This window comes from Megalobrama amblycephala, linkage group LG12 (genome assembly GCF_018812025.1).
Source record: "Megalobrama amblycephala isolate DHTTF-2021 linkage group LG12, ASM1881202v1, whole genome shotgun sequence".
NCBI classification, from domain to species: domain Eukaryota; kingdom Metazoa; phylum Chordata; class Actinopteri; order Cypriniformes; family Xenocyprididae; genus Megalobrama; species Megalobrama amblycephala.
Genome location: NC_063055.1, coordinates 40792178 through 40808980, shown reverse-complemented (window position 1 = coordinate 40808980; position 16803 = coordinate 40792178). Strand labels below are relative to the sequence as shown.

The following is a 16803-nucleotide window of genomic DNA, read 5'->3' as shown; positions in this document are numbered from 1 at the left end:
ATGTGAGGTGGTGAGGCGGAGATGAGCACACTCTACTTGTACGAAAATGAGAGGTGGTGAGGCGGAGATGAGCACACTCTACTTGTACGAAAATGTGAGGTGGTGAGGCGGAGATGAGCACACTCTACTTGTACGAAAATGAGAGGTGGTGAGGCGGAGGAGAGCACACTCCACCCGCGTACGAAAATGAGAGGTGGTGAGGCGGAGGAGAGCACACTCTACTTGTGTACGAAAATGTGAGAGGTGGTGAGGCGGAGATGAGCACACTCTACTTGTGTACGAAAATGTGAGGTGGTGAGGCGGAGATGAGCACACTCTACTTGTACGAAAATGTGAGGTGGTGAGGCGGAGATGAGCACACTCTACTTGTACGAAAATGTGAGGTGGTGAGGCGGAGATGAGCACACTCTACTTGTACGAAAATGAGAGGTGGTGAGGCGGAGATGAGCACACTCTACTTGTGCGAAAATGTGAGGTGGTGAGGCGGAGGAGAGCACACTCCACCCGCGTACGAAAATGTGAGGTGGTGAGGCGGAGGAGAGCACACTCTACTCGTGTACGAAAATGAGAGGTGGTGAGGCGGAGGAGAGCACACTCTACTTGTGTACGAAAATGAGAGGTGGTGAGGCGGAGGAGAGCACACTCTACTTGTGTACGAAAATGAGAGGTGGTGAGGCGGAGGAGAGCACACTCTACTTGTGTACGAAAATGAGAGGTGGTGAGGCGGAGGAGAGCACACTCTACTCGTGTACGAAAATGAGAGGTGGTGAGGCGGAGATGAGCACACTCTACTCGTGTACGAAAATGAGAGGTGGTGAGGCGGAGGAGAGCACACTCTACTCGTGTACGAAAATGAGAGGTGGTGAGGCGGAGGAGAGCACACTCTACTCGTGTACGAAAATGAGAGGTGGTGAGGCGGAGGAGAGCACACTCTACTTGTGTACGAAAATGTGAGGTGGTGAGGCGGAGATGAGCACACTCTACTTGTGTACGAAAATGTGAGGTGGTGAGGCGGAGATGAGCACACTCTACTTGTACGAAAATGAGAGGTGGTGAGGCGGAGATGAGCACACTCTACTTGTGTACGAAAATGAGAGGTGGTGAGGCGGAGGAGAGCACACTCTACTTGTACGAAAATGAGAGGTGGTGAGGCGGAGGAGAGCACACTCTACTTGTGTACGAAAATGAGAGGTGGTGAGGCGGAGGAGAGCACACTCTACTTGTACGAAAATGAGAGGTGGTGAGGCGGAGGAGAGCACACTCTACTTGTGTACGAAAATGAGAGGTGGTGAGGCGGAGGAGAGCACACTCTACTTGTACGAAAATGAGAGGTGGTGAGGCGGAGGAGAGCACACTCTACTTGTGTACGAAAATGAGAGGTGGTGAGGCGGAGGAGAGCACACTCTACTTGTACGAAAATGAGAGGTGGTGAGGCGGAGATGAGCACACTCTACTTGTGTACGAAAATGAGAGGTGGTGAGGCGGAGATGAGCACACTCTACTTGTGTACGAAAATGAGAGGTGGTGAGGCGGAGATGAGCACACTCTACTTGTACGAAAATGAGAGGTGGTGAGGCGGAGATGAGCATACTCGTACGAAAATGAGAGGTGGTGAGGCGGAGATGAGCACACTCTACTTGTACGTGAGAGGTGTACGAAAATGAGAGGTGGTGAGGCGGAGATGAGCACACTCTACTTGTACGAAAATGAGAGGTGGTGAGGCGGAGATGAGCACACTCTACTTGTACGAAAATGAGAGGTGGTGAGGCGGAGATGAGCACACTCTACTCGTGTACGAAAATGAGAGGTGGTGAGGCGGAGATGAGCACACTCTACTTGTACGAAAATGAGAGGTGGTGAGGCGGAGATGAGCACACTCTACTTGTACGAAAATGAGAGGTGGTGAGGCGGAGATGAGCACACTCTACTTGTACGAAAATGAGAGGTGGTGAGGCGGAGATGAGCACACTCTACTTGTACGAAAATGAGAGGTGGTGAGGCGGAGATGAGCACACTCTACTTGTACGAAAATGAGAGGTGGTGAGGCGGAGAGGTGGTGAGCACACTCTACTTGTACGAAAATGAGAGGTGGTGAGGTACGAAAATGAGAGGTGGTGAGCACACTCTACTTGTACGAAAATGAGAGGTGGTGAGGCGGAGATGAGCACACTCTACTTGTACGAAAATGAGAGGTGGTGAGGCGGAGATGAGCACACTCTACTTGTACGAAAATGAGAGGTGGTGAGGCGGAGATGAGCACACTCTACTTGTACGAAAATGAGAGGTGGTGAGGCGGAGATGAGCACACTCTACTTGTACGAAAATGAGAGGTGGTGAGGCGGAGATGAGCGGAGATGAGCACACTCTACTTGTACGAAAATGAGAGGTGGTGAGGCGGAGATGAGCACACTCTACTTGTACGAAAATGAGAGGTGGTGAGGCGGAGGAGAGCAGTAAAGACTTATTTACTATTGTGGTATGAATAATAAAACATTTAAACTGCAAGCAAAAGGTGTTCATGTCATCTTTATTTATATAGTGCTTTGTACAATACAGATTAAGATTATTTTTCTTACCCCAAAATGGCAGATAATATAGTTTTTTTTTTTTTTTTTTTCTTAATTTTGACCCCTCCCCAGAAAATAAGACACAATATCTCGTGTCATTTTACATATTTAGTCAATGCATCTTGATTTAAGAATTTATAGATATTGGGACTGGAAACAAAACAAAAATAGTAAGAAAAACGTTTTTTTCTCCCCAGTGTCGACAGTGTCTTGGATTGGATCTCGAATGAATTTATGATGCTAACTGCAAATGCTAAACTGTTAGGCATTGCAAATAAGAGATAAAAGCTGTGCCCACTAGAGGGAGCCACAGGATAAGAAATCTTTCAAGCCTGATGTTTTTCTGTTGATCATTTCCATCACTTTGAATGGAAACTAATGCATTTGTCTTATTTGTATCATGTATTGACAGTGTTGTTTTGTATAATTATGGTACATAGAATCTGTGAAATGCTTATAGATTATCAAATGTTAGACTTTTGTGGACCCCAATAAAGCATATTTTCCCAAGGTTTTTTTTTTCATATTGCTGTCCATTTAAAAGGAGTAGACGATTTTAAATATCTATAAAGACTTATTTACTATTGTGGTATGAATAATAAAACATTTAAACTGCAAGCAAAAGGTATTCATGACATCTTTATTTGTATAGTGCTTTGTACAATACAGATTCAGATCTCATTTGTACCAGAAGGTCCCAAATGGCTTGAAAGTTAGTGGAATGCATCCGACCACGTGCTCCAAGCATGGTACAGTTGGTTTCATCCATAAAAATCTTATATAAATTGTCAAAAAGCATCTATAATAATATTTTTGAAGTGTTTCAATCAGGTTTTAAGAAAAACATTCCACAGAAACGGCACTGGTTAAAGTTCTTAACGACATTTTATTGACTCTTGACTCTGGCAAATCTGCTGTGTTAGTGCTGTTAGACTTGAGTGTGGCATTCGACACTGTTGACCACTCTGTCCTGCTCTCTCGTTTGGAGCACTGGGTGGGCATTCAGGGTAATGCCCTTAAATGGTTTCAATCCTATTTTAATAACAGAAGGTTCTCCGTTGGTATTGGTGAATTTACTTCGGATGCAGCTCCTCTTATGTGTGGTGTCCCCAAGGTTCCATTCTCGCACCGATATTATTTTCCTTGTATATGCTGCGCCTGGGGTCAATTTTTAAGAAACACGGTATCTCCTTCCACTGTTACGCTGATGATACCCAAATTTATCTGCCCCTGGGATCTGATCATCAGGGTTGGGATACTTTGGTCACGTGTCTAGTAGATGTTAAGGCCTGGATGTCCTTAAATTTCCTTCACCTCAATGAAAGCAAAACAGAGATTATAGTCTTTGAATCTTCGGAAGCTGCTACCTCCCCTTGTCTAAATTTTGGTAATCTGTCTTCATGTGTGAAACCACTAGTGAAGAACTTGGGTGTGTATTTTGATAAGTCTAAAATTGGACAAACAGATTAATACAGTAGTCAAAACCAGTTTTTTCCATCTTAGAGTCTTAGCTAATGTAAAACCATTTCTTTCTTTTAAGGACTTTGAAAGGGTCATTCATGCTTTTATTTCAACAAGGCTTGATTATTGTAATTCCCTTTATATGGGTATTAACCAAGCATCTCTTAACCATCTCCAAATGGTACAAAACGCTGCTGCTAGGCTGCTTACTGGTGTGCGCAAACGGGAGCGTATTATCCCGGTACTGATATCTTTACATTGGCTCCCAATACGTTACAGAATTGATTTTAAAGTTTTGTTGCTGGTTTTTAAAGCTCTGAACGGTCTAGCTCCTGGTATATATTACTGATTTACTATCTGTTCATAATCCTGGAAGGTCTCTTAGGTCTTCCAACCAGAGACAGTTAAACGTTCCTCGGGCTAGACTGAAGTCAAGAGGAGACCAAGCCTTTGCTGTTGCTGCACCAAAACTCTGGAATAGTTTATCTGTTTTTATTAGAATTGTGTGCCAATGGGGTAAAAAAAAGAAAACAATCTTGTTTCCGTTTGAATTAAGATTATTTTTCTTACTCCAAGTGGCAGATCATTTTACTTGTTTCAAGCAAAAACTCACTTAATTTTGATTTTCCCATCACAGAAAACAAGTAACATCTTATGCCATTTTACTTATCTAGTAAATGCATCTTGACTTAAGAATTTATAGATATTCGGACTGGAAACTAGACAAAAATAGAAGAAGAAAAAAAAAAAATTCTCCCCAGTGTCGACAGTGTCTTGGATTGGATCTCGAATGAATTTATGATGCTAACTGCAAATTCTAAACTGTTAGGCATTGCAAATAAGAGATAAAAGCTGTGCCCACTAGAGGGAGCCACAGGATAAGAAATCTTTCAAGCCTGATGTTTTTCTGTTGATCAAATGGAAATAGATGCATTGATCTAGCTAGTTTTTATGTAGTGACAGTATTGTTTTATGTAATTGGTGTACATAAATGTTTAACTTTTGTTGACCCCAATAAAAATTCTTATTTTTCAAGTTCTTTTAGTTTCAAGTTGCCAGACATGATTAATATATTGTTGTCCATTTAATAGGAATAGACGATTTTAAATATCTATAAAGACTTATTTACTATTGTGGTATGAATAATAAAACATTTAAACTGCAAGCAAAAGGTATTCATGACATCTTTATTTATATAGTGCTTTGTACAATACAGATTAAGATTATTTTTCTTACCCCAAAATGGCAGATAATATAGCTGCTTTTGTTTTGTTTTGTTTTTTTTTTAGCAAAAACTCACTTAACTTTGACCCCTCCCCAGAAAATAAGACATAATATCTCGTGTCATTTTACATATTTAGTAAATGCATCTTGATTTAAGAATTTATAGATATTGGGACTGGAAACAAAACAAAAAAATAGTGAGTAAAAATTTTTTTCTCCCCAGTGTAGACAGTGTCTTGGATTGGATCTTGAATGAGTTTATGATGCTAACTGCAAATTCTAAACTCTAAATCTTCGTACGCAGGTGTGCTCTCACCACATGGGGTTCTTCGTACGCAGGTGTGCTCTCGCCTGTCTCACCACATGGGGTTCTTCGTACGCAGGTGTGCTCTCACCACATGGGGTTCTTCGTACGCAGGTGTGCTCTCGCCCGTCTCACCACATGGGGTTCTTCGTACGCAGGTGTGCTCTCGCCCGTCTCACCACATGGGGTTCTTCGTACGCAGGTGTGCTCTCACCACATGGGGTTCTTCGTACGCAGGTGTGCTCTCATTTCGCACTCTTGTTGATCACTTGAAAATGATCGTAGATCTACAAGTGCTCTGGAGTAATCGTAAAGCTCTAAGAAGACAGAGTTATGAGGTCACCTACAGGACAACCAGCAGATTACACCTTTATTCAAGTGCAATGTGTATAACATTGGATATAAGGTTTATAAGGGTTATATAAATATAAGGTTTTGACTGTATTGCTCTTAAATACTCTTTGTCGTTTAATATGAAAAGAAAAGGGAATAAAAAAATAAAAATACACATGACGACATAAATAGTGCTGATAAAACATGTCTGCAATAAAAATGTTGTCTGTACACCTGTAGAAATTGGCTAGATGAAGTACATAATTATACTGTCACCCTTAATATATACCCTTTATATAGGCCTATTAATATCTAAACTTGCATGTTTGTTTTAAAATTTAGTTTATGGTTGAAAAAAAGTCAGTCACTTCAGAAACACTTGGAAGAACTCTTAAGAATTCCTATAGTATTTCATAGAGCCTTTGGGTGGTTCAAACACATGGACATCATAAACACTGAATCACAGTTTGATTGATTTCACACACACACACACACACACACTATATATATATATATATATACACATGACACTATAGTTCATTTATGTAAGTGAGGATAATAAAATAAAGTAAACTGTGACACATTATAGTATCCAAAGATTCTTCATACAGTGGAATACCAGTAAAATTGTTAAAAAAAATTTGGAACCAAAAATTATTCAGACACTTTGACCTGACCATGTTTTGCTAAAGTGTTATTTGAGATCTTGTCATATTTTATTACCATTAAAAACAAAAACAAACAAACAAAAAAAACTATAGTGAATAATCTGTAATAATGAATGAAATGTTCAAGGTGTCTGAATAAACTGTGGTTATATATATAATATATATATTGGGTATAATATGTCATAGTTTCCTTTATTTTGTTATCCTCACTTACATAAATGAACTTTTCAAAACATGAATATATATATATATAGCATAAAGAAATCGTCTGAAAATTACATCTTTGTTTAGCTCTGCCTCCTCCAGAAGAACATTAATTGAATCTTTTTGAAAGGTATCTTCATTTATTTATCTATTCTAATCCACATAAGGTGACGATTATTAGGTTAAAAGTTAAAGGATAAGATTCTATAAGGTGATATTCAGCACTTGAGAAACGGACAGCGACCCTTTCTCGCGCGTTCATGTTAAGGGCATTTTTGGGAAACGCACATGGAATTGCAGCAAGCGTTCATAACCTCGCACGTAGAAAGCGCTCTCAAGAGCTAGGTTACATCGTTATTGGGAAACCCAGCCCTGGACTGAACCATGCTTCCTTGTGTTTAAAGAAAAAGAAAACAGTATTTGAAAATGCAATACTTGCCCTATTTACATGAGTACATGAATGTGAATAAAGCAGTGTTTTCCATCCCTGTTCCTGGTGGCACATTAGCTTGACACATTTCTGAACTCTTCCTAATCAAACACACCTGAGTCAACTCATCAGCTTGTTAATAGAGACTTCAAGACCAGAAATACATGGTTCAGATAAGGCAGGGCTTCTCAAACCTGTCCTGGAAACCCCACCACTGCACATTTTGTATGCTTCCCTCATCAGACACACCCAATTCAAATGTGCAGTGGTGGGAGGTCCTTCAGGACATGACCTGAGAAGCACAGATATAAGGGAGACATTAGACCTGCACAATTCTGGATAAACTCAGAATGTTCTTCTGTGATTGTACTTTTCAAAGGTTTAATAGACTTAGCTGAATCATTGACATTTGGGAATAAGAATGGGTGTTTAAATCAAGACTGCGATCTTTTAACGAGTAATCGTGCAGCTTTAGGAGACTTCAAAAATTTGCAGTTCTGGGAAACACATATACATATAATAAAGGTATGTATATGCTTTAAACACATTACAGGGCTCAAAATTAACTTTTTTACTTGGTAGAACTGGTGCTCCCAACCTCAAAAAGTTAGGAGCACCAGCAAACATTTAGGATCACCACAACTAAAAAGCCTTGTCATTCGCTTGTCCGAATAAAAAAAGTTGCTTCTCTGGAAAAAATTAGATTTTTGTGTTGTAAATATAATTTACTGAAGCAATATTCTCATCAGTGTTCACTCAGCTTTGACATTTAAATCTGCATATTTGTGGTATTTGAGGGCATTTATTTTATTTTTACCTTTTATAAAGGGCTTTTTCCTCTAATCTTATTGATGCAAAAAAATTGATGAAAATGAGATCCAGGATGTTGATGACGTTGAAGAAAAATGATTTATTCCTTTCAATTAAATTTAGCCTCACACGCAAACTTTAATCGATAAATGAAAATATTTAATAAAACCAAAAGGTAAAATAACAATCAGAAAGAAGAAATTAATAGTTAATATTAAAATTTTAGAGTTTTGTAAAATCCAGAGTATTGTATCTAATAGATGAAGATCAAAAAGAAGAATAATTAAGACATTTGCAGGTAAGAGAGAAGAAGCAGAAGCCAAGGAGAGCAAAGGAGGAAAAAGACTAAACTATCAACGACTCAGCCAGTTTTATACCATTTTATAAATTTACATCCCACTCAAACTGATGTTTTTGTTCTAATAAGAAAAGGTTAAATGGTTTTACACATTATGTCATAGACTGGTCCAGTGTCTAAAATAGTTGTAGGGGTTGTTTTGACCCACTTAAGGGAATTTTGCAAGTCTCACATGATCAAATGTCAGCAGAAATAATAACAGACATATTAAGTCCAAATGAGCAACTGATTCTGAAACACATCACTTATACAGCACTTGGCAGGCGTCCAATATCTAACCACAAACGTGTGGACGTGACCTGTCACACGGGAACACTTGAAGAACAATTGAATATAACAAGCATACATACTCTTAAAGATAAAATAAGAATAACCATAAGGGTACAATAACAAGTAAATACTTGAAAATATGATTAATATATAAAGTATGAGTGCATAAATATATGGAATCAAAATTAAAATTGATCAATCATTAGCCATAAATGATTAACATAATTATGAATAAAATGCATGAATACGAATATTGACCATTTTGGATCCACCACTTATTAAATGCTTCATCTTTCATTTTAAATTTGATCAATGAATGCAATTAGAATAATAAGATACTATAGGGCTGTTGCCAGTCAAATTAAATAATTTACACTGAAAAATTGCAACTGCATTAGAATTATGTTTTGGGATTGTTTTAATTTTTTATACATATACAAATAAGAAATGTTAGAAAGAATGATTACTTTTAAACATGAAACTAAACCGCCAGTAGGTGGCGGCAGGTGACCGTGTTAATGAGTGAATCATTGAGTCATTCATTGAAACGATTCGTTCGAATGGATGATTCATTCAATAATGTTTATATATTTTGTTTATATATATATTGTTTATATATATTGTTTAAAAGAAAAAACTACTACAAATTGCTTCTTAATTAAAACATCTCAATTAAATGTAGGTTTCTGTAATTCATCCAAAAACAGAAAAACAACAACAACAAAAAAATAGACAGGCCTTTTCTAGTAATAGACTTGTCCAAAAAAAAAAGAAAAAAGAAAAACTTACAAATGCTGCAACTTGCTGCACAGATATTCTGTGCTCTGGACCATGCTGCTGCTCCTTTGGTATAGTAGGTGTAGTTGCATGCTCTTTGATTGATTCCTTAAAATCGAATAGAAAAATCGAATGGTAACGTACATGTATGCATTTTTACAATACGTTAGGTCTGCACAATATATTGTTTCAGCAACGACAATTCTGCCAATTTGACTAAACCATTATTTTCAGTCAATGTACAAGAGTTTTTATGATGTCATCAAATTGAGAAACCCTCTCCATGTATTGTGATGTGCCCATGATGACTTTGATATACATTGATATTTTGTATGAATAGAATATTGTTTAGCCCTGCAAGAAGGTAGTATTTGGTAGGAGGAGTAGAAAGCATAATTTAAAGGACTGCGTCACTCCAGAATTAAAAATGCCCTGATAATTTACTCACCCCCACGTCATCCAAAATATTCATGTCTTTCTTTCTTCAGTCAAAATGAAATTGAGGAAAATTTGGAGAAAAATCTTGGAATGTTTTCGATTAAAGAAAAGAAAGACATGAACATCTTGGATGACACGGGAGTGAGTAAATTATCAGGACATTTTAATTCAGGAGTGAACCATCCCTTTAAACTAATGTTATTTTTGTTCACCCCACCTAAAATAGCCTGTATCTCAGAGAAATGCAATGATCATCCTCATTCTCTTTTAAGGACATCACAACCTGTAGATGGTGGTGATCATCAACAGAATGAATGTCCACCACATCAAGGGCAGAAGAAGGAGACACAGAGAAGGCAAAAAAAAAAAGGCCGGTCTGTCAAATCCAACTGTATCCCATTTTTTCACAATGAATTTGACTTTGGAGTCAATGACCACAATGTTCTGAATGGTTGCAAACTGGACTCACCATCAGCAGAGTGAGACACAAAAAGAGTCATTCCTGTTCCCGTGCATTTAATTCACATCTGTGCTGCTGTCTGTCTGATGGCCCCATCAGGGTTTTTAAGATCCTGAGGTTTGATAGCAGATGGCTTGTTGTGACCATCAGAAAAACCATAGTCAAAGCTTGTCAATCTATTATTCAGCTGATCAAGTGTCAAGAGTTTTTGTTCAATCAAAGAACTGAGAACAAGCTTGGTTTCATAACCTCCAACCCCTTCCAAAATGTCATGCATGACTTCTGGAGTAACATTGTCAGTTACATGGTAGAACTGCAGTTTATTGAGTGAACACTCTCTTTTGATGCCAGTTTGAGTTGGGTTATTCTGAAGTAGATCAGAATGGTAGTTAACCCTGTTGTGCATTACTGACAGATCCTCTACTGTCTGTCCTCTCAAAACCTCTTTGTGTACCCGACACCATCGACACACGGTTTTCCCTGAGAAACGTTGTGTAGCCTAGGATGCCATTAAGACCCAGGTTATCCCCACAAACCTGTGCGACTCCTGCTTTGACGGTGCCCTTGAAATGTTTTGTCTCAACCTGAATTCCTTCCAATTCCAGATCCTTAATGTCACACACAACTGGATCTAAGACAGCATTTATACCATAGGTTTTTACATCGTCTGTCTTGTAGAAAGATACTCAGGTCGCAAGCATTTAAGAGTAAAATAAACAAAACCTAGCTTGTGAACTGATGTTTTCGATCCAAGTGGATTGACCATCTCACAGTCATCATTGTAAAGCACAAGAGGATTGGACAACTCTTTGGAAAAGAGTTCATTTGTTTTAAAGATTGTGCCATCTCTAAAATCTTCAAGAGCAGTGCTTTCTTGATTTTGCCACTCAAAGATTTTCTCCATCGTTCCTGGACTTTCTAATACCTGCTTCAGTAAAGGCTTTAGAGGAACACGCTGAAAAGTGTCTCGGACTGCCACTTGTCTAACAGTCCCCGTCGATGGGTCTCTCTGTTGAGTGTATGAAAAGCCAGGGAGAGGTACTTCCTCTGGCTGCACAAAGCATCCAGACTGAGTAAAATACTGCATTTGCTTGTACTCTGACTGTGTAGGAGCCATTTTAATGTAATTCCTGTTTATTCCATTAGGTGTCACTCTGATGTGGTGGTATATTTAGAGCACGGTGTTAATGAAACGACAGGTGTGTTTGGTGGCTGAGAGGCAAACAGTTTTGACCGTGTTAAGCCATACATTGTTTTTACTGCTCAAATGACTGCTTGCATGGATATGGATTATGGACAAAATGTTTGTCTGCAAGGTATGAACTTTATGCTGAAAAACGAGAGCTCACAGGAAATTGATTGAAGCAGTGTTTATTGACTGGAACAAAATAAAGACACAGTTTGCATTTCAACATCTACGTGTATGGACTTAATGGGCACGCGTGTTTAACGTGCTTTCTTCTGCCACCGACACCAGCGGCCTAGTGGAAGGCCGTAATATTAGTCAAAACTTAGCTTCACAAGTAAGTGAGCATGTTAGTTTAAGGATCTGCTGCTATGATTGTCGAATTCGCCGCAAGTAAACTGTGAGCTGGACGTGGACGACACTTTGAAAACGGAGGCTTCGTTGAGTATGAATCTCAGCGCAACGTGTAACTTTCAAGGACATTGGATTTCGTTGTGGAAACCTGAGGACGAGCTGTGGATTGTGGATTATCCGCGGTTCCTGGTGGATTCGGTTCGTTGTTCCTGGTGGATTCAGTTCGTTGTTCCTGGTGGATTCATGGTGCGTGGTGGATTGCTTCGCTGTTCCTGGTGGAGTAGCTCCCGCTGGAATATTGCAAACGTGCTGGATTTAAAGGTATTGTTGCAACAAAATGATTAATGGCCAGTCATTCTGTGCGCACACAAAATTCGCGTAAATCCAATGCATTGGTGGCAAAAGGTTTAAAAACATTTCTTTCTTTTGTTTGGTATAAACGTGTGTAAAATGGATAAACAGTGTTTTGCTGCGGAGGAATCCGCTATAACAGAACAACAGCCTTGTAATGAAAATGAGCCTGAAAGGCAAAAGAGGCCAACTAAACTTACAGCAAAGGCTTTGGTGGAAAAACTTGATTCATTACAAAAACTGAGAAAAGCAAAACTGAACAAAGCACACAAATTGATTGAGACTGTTAAAGGGTTGATGCAAGATAACAAAGAATATGAGTCTGAGGTACGAAACATGTATATGAATTTCAATGAGTTGTGTTTAGAGGCTAAGGAAGCACATGAATCATTGTTAACTGTGTTACCTGACAGTGAAATTGAAAAACATGATATATGGTTCAAGGCGAAAATGATTCCAATTAATGAGTTTACTGAATATGTGAATGTATGGCTGTCTAAACCTGTAATATCTGAAGGGGTTGATGTAAATGTGAATGATGATGTTGTTCCAGAGGACAGTGTTTCAAATGTATCAAAGGTTACCACTGTTTTTAGTAAGCGAAGTTCAAGCAGCAGTAGTTCATCCACTGCATCAGCACGTATACAGGCCGAAGCAGAGAGAGCTGCACTTGTAGCACGTGCCACTGCATTAAAGACTAAACATGCACTTGAAACACAGCAGGAGGAATTGAGGAAAAAAGTGGAACAACTTGAATTGGACGCTGAGATTGCAGCATCTACTGCAAAAATTGCTGTTTTGAGTACAATTGATGGGCATAGCAAATGTTCACATGCTAGTAGTTCACATTCTAAAGGAAAAAGGTTATCAAGGTCTCAGATTTCAAAGGATGTAACAGGAAATGAAGTTCTTGATTCTACAAGACCAAAGGTGTTGAATCCACAAGCTACTGAATATGTGCCTAAGAGTCAAAAATCAACGGATACAGCTGGAGTTATCAGCAGTGTTCCATCACAATCAGTTGGTGCTTCATGTAATGTTACAACACGATCAACATTTAAGCAGCCTAAAGGAGTATGGACCACTCAAGAAAGCAGTACTTACCAACAACATGACTTGCAATCCTTTGATCAACATTCCAGAGGTGACATGACAACATCTCAAGCTTTGAACTGTCTTCCATCTCAAGGTGAACCTTTGTATGAGATTCTGAAAAGACAGGAGGAATTAACTACATATCTGGTACATCAAGCTCAACCTAACATGCTTCCTAGAAGAGAGATCCCAATCTTTGATGGTAATCCACTTCAGTACGTACCATTCATTCGAGCTTTTGAGCATTGTGTTGAAGAAAAGACTCGCAATAAAAGAGACTGCTTGTATTTTCTGGAGCAATTCACCATAGGACAACCTAGAGAGCTGGTTCGGAGTTGCCAACATTGTGATCCAGATGTGGGCTATTCTTTAGCCAGGAAACTTTTGAAAGAGCAATTCGGTAACGAGTTTAAGATTGCTGCTTCATATATGGAGAAGGCTTTGAGTTGGCCGTTACTAAAGAATGAGGATGCACAAGGTTTACATGCATATGCATTGTTTTTACGTGCATGCAGTAATATTATTGAAGAGAATTCTTATATGCAAGAGCTTAACATGCCAAACAATATGAGAACCGTGGTAATGAAGCTACCTTTCAAGATGAGAGAACGTTGGAGAGAAAGAGCTTGTGAGATTATGGAGCTGAATCAAGGTAGAGCTAAGTTCTCACATGTTGTGGAGTTTATTGAACGACAGGCAAAGATGGCATCAGATCCTGTCTTTGGATGTATTCAGGACAAACAACCAACTGCAGTGAATCCAAGCAAACCATTTAAAAGAAATAGTTTTGCTACAAATGTTGTTACTTCAGGTCTAAGGAGACATATAACACCGCAACAGAAGGATCATTCAGTGTATGAGATAAAGGACAAAAGATCTTGCTTATTCTGTTCTGGTGGTCATGAGTTGAAAAGGTGTGATGTCTTTGAAAGAAGGTCCCAACGAGAAAAGCTTGACTTTTTGAGAGCAAAACGAGTTTGTTTCAGCTGTTTGGAGACTGGACATGTAAGCAAGGAGTGTGACAACCGCCTTATGTGTAAAGTGTGCAGTCAGACACATCCTTCAGTGTTGCACATACATCGCAGACCAGCTGTGGAGGATAAGGAGCAAAGGAGCAGTTTAATTTCTGCACAAACTTGTGGACATACAGGGGCCGGTAATGAGAAGTGCCTTCTGTCAATTATTCCAGTGCAAGTAAAATCAGCCAAAGGAGACAAACTGATTCAAACATATGCTTTTCTGGATCCTGGGAGTTCAGCTACTTTTTGCTCAGAACAATTGATGAATGAACTGAACATTAGAGGTAAAAGGGTCAACATTTGTCTGCGTACCATGGGACAAGAGCAGTCCGTATCTTGTAATGCTGTTACTGGCCTAGAGGTTGGTGGAATTAACAGCAATTGTTTCTTTGCACTTCCTGAAGTCTATACTCAGAAGAGAATGCCTGTCAACTCAGACAACCTTGTAACACAGGAGGAAATATCCAAATGGCCATATTTGGACAGAGTAAAAATCCCACACATTGAGGCTAATGTTGATTTGCTTATTGGAGTCAATGCATCCCAAGTGTTAGAACCATGGGAGGTAATAAACAGCTGTGGTAATGGACCATATGCCATTAGAACCCTACTGGGGTGGGTTGTTAATGGACTTTCAGAGAAAAGCAGTGACTGCAGGAAAGGTACTGGTACACCTTCTGTTACTGTCAATAGGATTTCTGTTGAAAGGCTTGAGAAATTGCTTCAATATCAGTACAATCATGATTTTAGTGAAACCAGTGTTGATGAGAAGGAAATGTCCAGAGAGGATCAGAGGTTTCTGAAAATAATGGACAAGTCTTGTAAGGTACAAGATGGACATTACAGTCTCAGGTTACCCTTTCGAACTGATGATGTGTTAATGCCCAACAACTTGTGTATTGCAAAACAAAGGTGCAACAGTTTGAAAAGAAAACTTGAAAGTAACATACAGTTTCATGAGGAATATACACGTTTCCTTTCTGAGGTTCTGGATAAAGGGTATGCTGAAAAGGTGCCCGAAGACCAGGTCAGTTGTGATTATGGTAAGGTGTGGTATGTTCCACATCATGGAGTTTTCCATCCAAAAAAAGGAACCTTGAGAGTAGTATTTGACTGTGGGGCAACATTTAAGGATACATCACTCAATAAACAACTCTTGCATGGTCCTAACCTTACAAATTCACTGTTAGGTGTTCTTATACGATTCAGGCAGGAACATATAGCCTTAATGGCTGACATTCAAGCTATGTTTCACCAGGTCAAGGTGTCGGATGAGGATGTTGATTTTCTCAGATTTCTATGGTGGCCTGATGGAGACTTGGGACAGCAGCTGTCCACTTACCGAATGACAGTTCACCTGTTCGGGGCTGTATCCTCTCCAAGTTGTGCATGTTATGCATTGAGACAAACTGCAAAAGACAATCAAACACACTTTTCAACAGAAGCAATTAAAACAGTCTTTGAAAGTTTCTACGTGGATGATTGTTTAAAGAGTGTTTCCTCGGAGGAGGAAGCTACTGCCATGGTACAGGATCTTACTGCTCTTTGTCAAACGGGTGGTTTTTGTTTGACCAAGTGGAGTAGTAACAGTCGAAAGGTATTGCATTCAGTCCCAGAGCAATACAGAAGCAAAGATATTCAATGTTTGGATCTAGATCAAGATAAGTTACCTGTGGAAAGGACTTTGGGTCTTCAGTGGTGTACAGAAGTTGATGCATTTCAATTTGGAATGCAGCTTAAGTCCCAGCAGTGTACAAGAAGAGGGATTTTGTCTACGGTCTGTTCTGTGTACGATCCAATGGGGTTTCTTGCTCCTGTTATGTTACCTGCTAAGTTACTTTTACAGGAGTTATGTAGACAAAATCTGAGTTGGGATGAGAACATATCCCCGATACTTCAAACACAATGGAATAGTTGGATTTCTGATGTGGATAAGGTAACAGAGTTTCAAGTGGATCGATGCATAAAACCTAAAGATTTTGGACAAATTATACATGCCTGTTTGCATAATTTTTCAGATGCATGCGAAAAGGGGTATGGTGTGGTTACTTACCTCAAGTTGACCAATAGTAAAGATGAAGTGCATGTGACATTCTTGCTTGGTAAGGCCAGAGTTGCACCGCTTAAACCGATAACCATTCCTCGTCTGGAACTAACGGCAGCTGTACTTGCAGTAAAGGTGGACCACATGTTGCGAAAGGAACTAAGACTTCAGCTGGAGACTTCAATTTTTTGGACTGACAGTCAGACTGTGCTTAAATACATTAAAAATGAGAATAAGCGTTTTCAGACTTTTGTGGCAAATAGGGTCTCTTACATAAGGGACAGGACGCTACCTCAACAATGGAGATATGTTTCCACAAAAGAGAATCCTGCGGATGATGCGTCACGTGGAATGCAGATTAAAACCTTTATGCAGAACAAACAATGGATTAAAGGTCCTAGTTTCCTTTGGACTACAGAGGATTATCGATCACCTCAAAAGGAGGAAAAC

At 39.3% G+C, this 16803-nt stretch overlaps 1 long non-coding RNA gene across 1 annotated transcript; it reads left to right on the top strand.

Moving 5' to 3' along the window:
• The first annotated feature begins 6748 nt into the window (after window positions 1–6748).
• Window positions 6749–12641, top strand: LOC125280585. The gene is made up of 2 exons (XR_007187656.1): window positions 6749–7716; window positions 10117–12641. It is a non-coding gene; the product is annotated as an uncharacterized LOC125280585 (long non-coding RNA).
• The last annotated feature ends 4162 nt before the right edge of the window (window positions 12642–16803 follow it).